Genomic DNA, 9,766 nt, shown 5'->3' with positions numbered 1-9,766 from the left:
AATGCTCGGATCCGCATTGTACAAAACTTTGTTGACCGACCATCGGCTTCCACCTCCTCGGCCAGTAGCCGAGGAGTATTTGTCCTACTTTATAAATCATTTATGAGGGCAAAGATTTACGACAAACAAGGCAATCTGGCCACACGGTTTTATAAACAAAGGTACGCAGAGAGATATGTTATATTACTGTTTAACAGAAGAAATGTATTCCAAAGAAAATAGTCCCGCTATCGGTTCCTTTCTTTGGGTTGTCATGCTAAGCATGATCATGAAACCTCAGCTCGAATGTAAGAGCAAAATATCGAGGATTTAGTTTGGGAGGCCAGTTAATAGCCCCCGGTAGTGTTCGGCGACAGTCGAGGTCAAGCCGTAAACACTTCGGCCAATGTTATGAATGGCCCGTCATAGTCATCGGATCGCTGACCAGTTTACGCTTATTGTGACAGTCAGTTTTCGGCTTTCTCCACTAAGGTGCTTAACCATGTGAGCTGGAAGCACAATCGCAGTGGTTCTCCCTTTGCATGCCTAGACGAACAAAATGGAACGTAGGAAGCAAGTGCAGGAGCCGGGCAACCCAACTATTGACCAAAGACACAATTCGAAACCAATGCATATATAGCAATATCTGAGAATGTTTTTGCCGAATCCCTAAAGGTGTCCGGTGTTGTACTGCGAGACTAATGCTGGAAAAGCACAAATAGTTTAAAAGTGCCAAAAGGCTTGGAAAACCAAGAAACGTCAGTAAAAGCATGACGTCCGAACAATATCAAGTGTTCGGTGCCAATCCGAAAGTTGGTCTTAGAAAAAAGAAGTGCTTCTATCGTGCTTTAACATGATACATCCTATCTCAAGACTTCGAGCGGGTCAGCCTACGGCTTCAACCTCCTATCCCGAGGGCGGAGTACTTCTCATCAGGCGAGTTTAGCAAACTAAACTCTAGCAGCTTTGAGAGAGAAATTAGGCTCCCCGGCTAGTGACCGCACACTCGTGTCGAAAAAAGGAGTGATAAGTAATAATAATAAAACTTTGCAACGACTAAGAAGAAGAACACTTATTATAAAACGGCTCAAATAAACTTAAGAGCCCCCAAGTGACTTGGGTAAAAGAATGATTGCATGTACCGAAGTACTTATATCATATCTATGTTCAACCGAACTTCAAACGCGTCTTAACCGACCGTCGGCTTCTCCCTTTTTGGTTAAGGACCGAAAAGTGTTATGTACTCCATCGGTCGAGAATATCGACGGTGTTTCCAATAACCAGGCAATCAGGCCATAAGGCTGTAACAGACAAAGCGCACTCAGGGAACTTATGCTATATTACTGCGAAGAGTAAGAAGTATCTTCGAAGAAAATAGTACCCCCACCGATACCTTTCTTCGGTGCTCATTGTTATTATGAGACTTGTGCAATAGATTTTTTGTACTCATGAGTTCCGTTGTGTGCCGACCATCATTGAATAACTATAAGAGCGCTAGCTTTCGGCTTCACCCAGTCTGAGGTCCGGCTCGGGTGACCCGATCGTGACAATCGCAGAGGTGCTCCCTTTACTCCCTAGCCGAACAATCGGGAACGTAGGGGTAAACACAGGAGCGAGGCAACCCAGCTTGCAAATCTCTTAAGTCAATGTGGTGCATATTGTGGCGTAATACACGAACAAGGAACAAAGCCATACAAGTATAATCATATGCAACAGGAAAAGCTTCATAAAGGAAGCCCCCAAGTGAACTGGGTATTTGAATTTATGCGTCACAAACAAAGTTTGGACAAGGAAATTTTTTAGAAGCAACTTTTTTTCCAAAAAAGTATAATGCTTGGTCGAACCGAATGCAAGTTAGAAATTAAAGCTTTGAGCATGAAAGCGACTTAGCTGGTTAATGTGTTCGGTATTGATGACGCGGTCCGAGCTTGATGCGGGGCAAGGTTCCATCCCTCAAGCCGGTCCCGAGGTAGCAGAGCGGAGAGCTTGACACACCGAAGTGGTGACATAGCACGATCAATGCAGACCGGCAGAGTGATGCCGAAGTCCCCGGATCATTTTCCTGTGCACAAAAAATAGTGCAAATCGGAGCTAATAGTAATAATGATAATTAAAAAAATCGTTGCATAATAAATAATTTATGCAAAGTGAGTAATAAAAGAAATATGGCCTGGCGCCGAAGTCAAGTCGATGCAGGGCGTCGGCGTGATGCGGTAAAGGCGTGGCAAAGCCTGAATTCACAGGTCGGTCCGAGCTCCGGATGCGGCGTTCGCCGGACTATGTACGGAAACTAACCGAACCACCATGCAACTGTCGTCAATGCGGCCACCATTTGATAGACCTGTGTACATATGATGGACAAACCAGAGTAATAATTCATTGGGAAAAATGAACCCAAACAAGCAAAAAATACTAGGATTAATAGCACCTGGTTTATTTGTTGTAGCAATCTGAAGGAAGGTGATTCCCAAAATTGGGACTCGATCCGCACACCCACTGCCTGATGGGCGATAAAACGACGGCATGGCAATGCTGGCAAAGGTTGGCTCGCCGAGGCAAAGCCCTCGGCCCAGCTAACGTGACGGAGCTGGTCGGCTAGTGATGCCGAAGTGTCCGGAGTAGGTTGATGAAGAGATGGCGAAGCCCCCGGTCCAGCCGAGATGTCGAAGTCTCGATGTCAGCCGATGAGTCGAAGTAGGTCGGCGTGATGGACACCAGCTTGAAGAAGCAATAGTGCGGCCCTGCCGATGCAGGTCGTGACGTGGTCGATGCCGGCTTGATGAAGCGACCGTGCGGTGATGCCGGTATGCCCGCTCCGTGTAATCCGTGGGGCGGCGATGTTGGTGATGATTTATCCTTCGCGATGCCGGGCTCTTGTTCGGCTTGCCGAGATGATGATCCGAAGAAGTTGAGCTCGGCTCAACAAAGTGACGACGTGTCTAGCGCAGGTCGGCAGCCGTGGAGCAATATTGCCGGACTGGTTTGACACCAGCATGATGTTGAAGATCATGTTCAAAAGATCTTAAAGTTAGTGGGATGTGTTCGGAAACAAAACACAATACCCCATACAAAACTTCCTTCAAAAGGGATGTCCGAAATCCTGTTCATAAAAAAGACGAACTCGGGTCGGATTCGTTTTCACGCAGAAAACAGATCCAAAAAATGATGCACTAATCGGAAGGTTCCCGGAGTTTGGACGGTCGGATCGAGCTAAAATTTTGAGAGATGGTAGATATAGGAATTCCGCAGCCGATCAACGGTTGGATCTTTCAAAGGACGTCCGAGCTAGAAGTTGGACACCACACCCTAAACTCATCTAGATTCCCGTCCAGATTTGACAGGGCTCCGGTATATCATAGATTGCCGGAGATTCCTCCATCGGAACTCGATGAAATTTTCCAGGGTTGTTGTAGACTCAATTCCGCACAATTCCACCGAAGCGATCGTTAAAGCGACGCTCGAGGAGGCTGTGGCGGCGGATAAGCGTCTGCTGTCCGAAAAAACAGCACGGTCGCTTGAGGGCAATGTTGACGTTGAGCCCCCGAGCTCCATAGATGATTCCTCTGTGATCTTGATAGAGATCGGAGTTGATGTTTGATGAAGGCCCTCGTCCGGACATGGTGATCCAAACACGGGGCGCAATTCTTGGTCGAACCAAGGGGACCACTCGAACTGGTGGTGAAGATGACGAAGTCGCAGTTGATCTGCAGGCGAGCCATCGATCCTTTTGTCGATCACACAGCGGAACTCTCAATGAAAGCACCAATGTCGGTGTCAAAACCGGCGGATCTTGGGTAGTGGGTCCCGAATTGTGCGTCTAGGCCGGATTGTAACAGGAGGCGGGGAACACGATGTTTTACCCAGGTTCGGGCCCTCTTGATGAAGGTAAAACCCTACGTCCTGCTTGATTAATATTGATGATATGGGTAATACAAGAGTAGATCTACCACGAGATCAAGGAGGCTAAACCCTAGAAGCTAGCCTATGGTATGATTGTTGTATATATTGTATATCTATCGACTAGCCTGGCCTCGGTTTATATAATGCACCGGAGGCCTAGGATAACAAGAGTCCTAGCCGAATACGCCGGTGGGGAGAAGTCCTTGTCTTGATCGCCAAGTCTTGTGGAATCTTCCTTGTATGTGGTAGCCGTCCAAACTGGCCCATGAGTATACGGCCACGGGGGTCCTCGGCCCAATCTAATAGATCGGGAGACGACGTGGTGAGTACCCCCTAGTCCAGGACACCGTCAAGGATGATGACAACCCTTTGTTGACCTAATCTTATGCTAAGTGTTTCAGGTTTCGGTTTTAGGTCTTCTTCGGTTAGCTATTCTCTCTGAAGAAAAAAGGATCGAAGATGGTGTTTTCTACACGTTTGTTTATCTCTTTTGGTCATAGGGAATCCGTACTATCAAGAGGGAATCCACATTGGAAAGTGTTGGGGGTATCCATTCACGTACACTTACCTCACCCCTCTCTTGTCTTCCCCTTCCTTCCTACTGTCTACTGTGGGCTCCAGTGGTTGTACCTCTCTCTGGAGCGGTTGTACCGCTGGGTCTTGGCGCTGACCAGTTTTGTTCGAGCGGTTGTACCGCTGCTTCCGGGCGGTGGTACCGCCAATGCTTACCAAGGACTAGGGCGGTTGTTCCGGCCAGGCACCACCCAAGTACCGGTCTGGCCTCTGTTTTGATGCGGTACTCGTGCGGTGGTGGCCCGGTTGGTCCGGTCGTACCGGTACCACCAGGGTCCAGAGCGGTTCTACCGCTCAGGACTTAGCCGCCCGAGCGCTCGAGGCCATGCGGTTGCACCGGCCCGGTACCGCTCGACTACCGCACTCAGGGGTGACTCCCTTCTGTTCCTATGCGGTGGTTGGGCGGTGGCTGGGCGGTTGGTCCGGTTGTTCTTCTCAACCGGTACTACCGCCTGGTCGCCCGGTTGTACCGCCTGGTAGGGTTCTACACGTAAACTGTGAGTCCCGGTTGTACCGGGACCAGGAGCGGTTGTACCGCTGCAGCACTGAGAACACAGTAACGGTTGGATTTTTAGGGTTGCTATATAAGGGTGCTTCTTCCACCTACCACATCCACCTCTAACCTCTCTCTTTCCACCATTAATGCTACTCAAGCTCTCTTTGCCCGATCTCTCTCTCTAGTCACTCAAACTTGTTGATTGCTAGGGATTGAAGGAGGAGACCTAGATCTACACTTCCACCAAAGGATATTTGCTTCCCATACTTTCTTGTGTGGATTTTGTTACTCTTGGGTGCTTTGTGCATCCTAGATGGTTGAGGTCACCTCGGAGCCATATTCCATTATGGTGAAGCTTCGTGGTTTCATTGGGAGCCTCCAATTAAGTTGTGGAGTTTGCCCCAACCTTGTTTGTAAAGGTCCGGTTGCCGCCTCCAAGGGCACCAATAGTGGAATCACGGCATCTCGCATTGTGTGAGGGCGTGAGGAGAATACGGTGGCCCTACTAGCTTCTTGGGGAGCATTGTGCCTCCACACCGCTCTAACGGAGACGTACTTCCCCTTAAAAGGAAGGAACTTCCGTAACACATCCTCGTCTTCACCGGGTCCACTCTTGGTTATCTCTTACCTTTACTTGTGCAAGCTCATTAGTGTTACTTCTCTTGCTTGCGTGTTTGTTTGTTGTTGTTGCATCATATAGGTTGCTCACCTAGTTGCATATCTAGACAACCTACTTTGATGCAAAGGTTAATTTGGTAAAGAAAAGTTAAAAAAATGTTAGTTGCCTATTCACCCCCCCCCCCTCTAGTCAACCATATCGATCCTTTCACCCTTACTTGGACAAGCATCTCACTTATGATTAACCTCTATTGCAAGCATCCACAAATACAACAAAAGTATTAAGGTAAACCTAACCATAGCATGAAACATATGGATCCAAATCAGCCCCTTACGAAGCAACGCATAAACTAGGGTTTAAGCTTCTGTCACTCTAGCAACCCATCATCTACTTATTACTTCCCAATGCCTTTCTCTAGGCCCAAATAATGGTGAAGTGTCATGTAGTCGACGTTCACATAACACCACTAGAGGAGAGACAACATACATCTCATCAAAATATCAAACGAATACCAAATTCACATGACTACTAATAGCAAGACTTCTCCCATGTCCTCATGAACAAAAGTAACTACTCACAAAGCATAAACATGTTCATAATCAGAGGGGTATTAATGTGCATATAGGATCTGAACATATGATCTTCCACCAATTAAACCAACTAGCATCAACTACAAGGAGTAATTAACACTACTAGCAACCTACTAGCACCAATCCCGGACTTGGAGACAAGAATTGGATACAAGAGATGAACTAGGGTTTTCAGATGAGATGGTGCTGATGAAGATGTTGATGGAGATTGCCCTCTCCCGATGAGAGGAGCGTTGGTGATGACGATGGCGATGATTTCCCCCTCCGGGAGGGAAGTTTCCCCCGCAGAACAGCCCCGCCAGAACCCTAGATTGGCTCCGCCAAGGTTCCGCCTCGTGGCGGCGGAGTTTCGTCCGAGAAGATGGCTTATGATTTTTTTCCCATTGAAGAGGGCCACCAGGGGCCCACGAGGTAGGGGGCGCGCCCAGGGGGGTTAAGGCGCGCCCCCCACCCTCGTGGGCAGGGTGTGGCCCCCCTGGTGAAGTTCTTGCGCTCAATGTTTTTTATATATTTGGAAAACATCATCTGTGAAGTTTCAGGACTTTTGGAGCTATGCAGAATAGGTCTCTAATATTTTCTCCTTTTCTAGCCAGAACCCCAGCTGTCGGCATTCTCCCTCTTTATGTAAGCCTTGTAAAATAAGAGAGAATAGGCATAAGTATTGTGACATAATGTGTAATAACAACCCATAATGCAATAAATATTTATATAAAAGCATGATGCAAAATGGATGTATCAATCTATTCAATGTAATCTTCTTTTTGCGGTGTGTTTGTTGAGACCAATGAATTGTGGGTTTATGATTAAGTCTATCTATGAATAATATTTGAATCTTCTCTGAATTCTTTTATGTATGATTGGTTATCTTTGGAAGTCTCTTCGAATTATCAGTTTGGTTTGGCCTACTAGATTGATCTTTCTTGCAATAGGAGAAGTGCTTAGCTTTGGGTTCAATCTTGTGGTGTCCTTTCCCGGTGACAGTAAGGGCAGCAAGGCACGTATTGTATTGTTGCCATCGAGGATAACAAGATGGGGTTTTCTTCATATTGCATGAGTCTATCCCTCTACATCATGTCATCTTGATTAAGGCGTTACTCTGTTTTTAACTTAATACTCTAGATGCATGCTGGATAGCGGTCGTTGAGTGGAGTAATAGTAGTAGATGCGGGCAGGAGTCGGTCTACTTGTCTCGGACGTGATGCCTATATACATGATCATACCTAGATATTCTCATAACTATGCTCAATTCTGTCAATTGCTCAACAGTAATTTGTTCACCCACCGTAGAATACTTATGCTCTCAAGAGAAGCCACTAATGAAACCTATGGACCCCGGGTCTATCTTTATCATATCAATCTCCTACTACTTAGTTATTTACTTTGCCATTTACTTTGCCATTATTTTACTTTGCATCTTTATCATAAAAATACCAAAAATATTATCTTATCATATCTATCAGATCTCACTCTCGTAAGTGGCCCTATAGGGATTGACAACCCCTATTTGCGTTGGTTGCGAGGATTTATTTGTTTTGTGCATGTGCGAGGGACTCACGTGTAGCCTCCTACTGGATTGATACCTTGGTTGTCAAAAACTGAGGGAAATACTTACGCTACTTTGCTGCATCATCCCTTCCTTTTCGGGGAAAACCAACGCAGTGCTAAAAGAGGTAGCAAGCCTCCAAAGAAACATTCTGATTTTAGCCGGGACCTGAACTTTCCAGAGCAGTTTCCAGGATCCTGCTTCCATATTCATTCTAGAAGAGCCTGGTGAACCCTCGAGCCACGCCTCTCTCCGTTGTCTGGTCGCAACTGGCATATTGTATGCTGATTTGACTGTGAACACCCCCTGCTTTTCAAACTGCCAGCTCCAGAAATCAGTCATCGCTCGCGTACACAACGGAATGCTCATTATAGTTCTGGCATCCATGGGTAAGAAGACCTCCTCGACCCGGGCCTTATTCCATGTCGCGTTTGCACCGTCAATCAATTCTGAGACCAACGTTGGGGGATTGGCAACCCTGCATCCGTATGGTCTCATATTCTCCTCCCTAGGTAGCCATGTATCTTCCCAGATTTTGGTAGTAGTCCCGTTTCCAATGTGTCGGATCAGCCCAATTTTCAGTGTATCCCTCCCTTCAATCATTGCTCGCCATACCTGGCTGGGGTGACCTCCCATTTCTGCATGCAATATAGAAGAGGCTGGTTAGTATATGCTCTTTAGGAGGCGGGCACACAGGGTGTCAGGGTCTTGCAAAAGACGCCATGCTTGTCGGGCTAACATGGCCAAGTTGAAGAGCTCAAAGTCCTTAAAACCTAGCCCTACCATAGCTTTAGGTTGAGTCATTGTTTTCCACGATACCCAATGCGACTTCCTCTTGCCATTCTTACTCCCCCACCAGAATCTCCTGATCAGCATATTCAGGTGCTCACATAGACCTCTTAGAAGCTTAAAACAAGACATAGAAAAGACTGGTATAGCTTGGGCCACTGACTTGACCAGAACCTCCTTGCCCGCAGATGATAGAGTGTTCTCGAGCCAACCTTGGACCTTACTCCATAGCCGGTCCTTCAAGTACTTGAAAACGCCATTTTTAGAGCTCCCAATATCGAAAGGCATACCCAAATATTTTTCATTAAGTGTTTCATTTGGCACATTTAGTAACCCATTTATTGATAGCCTTGTACTCTCAGGAACACCTTTGCTGAAAAAATAGAGGATTTTGATAGGTTTACCCGTTGTCCCGAGGCCTGACAGTAACTTTCCAGAACATGGTTCACCTCCATCGCTCCATCACTATTTGCCTTGAAGAACAGCAGGCTGTCAGCAGCGAATAAAAGATGGTTAAGTGGTGGCGCCGAAGGTGCCACTTGTAGACCATGCAAGTTTGATGACTCTCCTTTTGATTTTAACAGGCACGGCAGGCCCTCTGCTGCCAACAAGAGCAAGTATGGAGATATTGGGTCCCCTTGTCTGATTCCGCGGGATGGCTGAAATTCCTCAAGATTCTTGCCATCAAACATGACAGAGAACTTTACTGTAGACACCAAATTCATCACAATATCCACCTATCTGTCAGTGAATCCCAGCTTTAACATGATGGCCTTCAAATAGGGCCACTCAATCCTGTCATAGGCGTTCATCATGTCAAGCTTCAAAGCACAAGCTTGGTGCTTCTTTGCCTTGTTGCGCTTCATAAAGTGCAAACATTCATACGCTGTAATTATGTTGTCTGTGATCAGTCTACCTGGCACAAAAGCTGATTGCTCCTCTAAAATAATCTCAGGAAGTACTGACTTCAAACGGTTAGCAATCATCTTGGAAGCAATCTTATATAGTACATTACATAGACTGATGGGACAGAACTGGGATAGTTGTGTAGGTTTTTTTACCTTGGGTATCAATACCAACACAGTTTCATTGATGCAAGATGTAGACTCCGTTCCCTCCACAATTTTCAAAATCACCTTGGTGACATCCTTGCCACACACCTCCCAGTGTCGCTGGAAAAAATGGGCTGGGAACCCATCTGGCCCTGGGGCCTTGATTGGGAACATTTGAAAGAGTGCGGTTTTTACCTCCTCCTGTGTATATGGTGCATTCAACAT

This window comes from Triticum urartu, chromosome 6, assembly GCF_003073215.2.
Source record: "Triticum urartu cultivar G1812 chromosome 6, Tu2.1, whole genome shotgun sequence".
Lineage (NCBI taxonomy): Eukaryota > Viridiplantae > Streptophyta > Magnoliopsida > Poales > Poaceae > Triticum > Triticum urartu.
The sequence above is the reverse complement of the archived record's forward strand: the minus strand, read 5'-3'. Positions refer to the sequence as shown.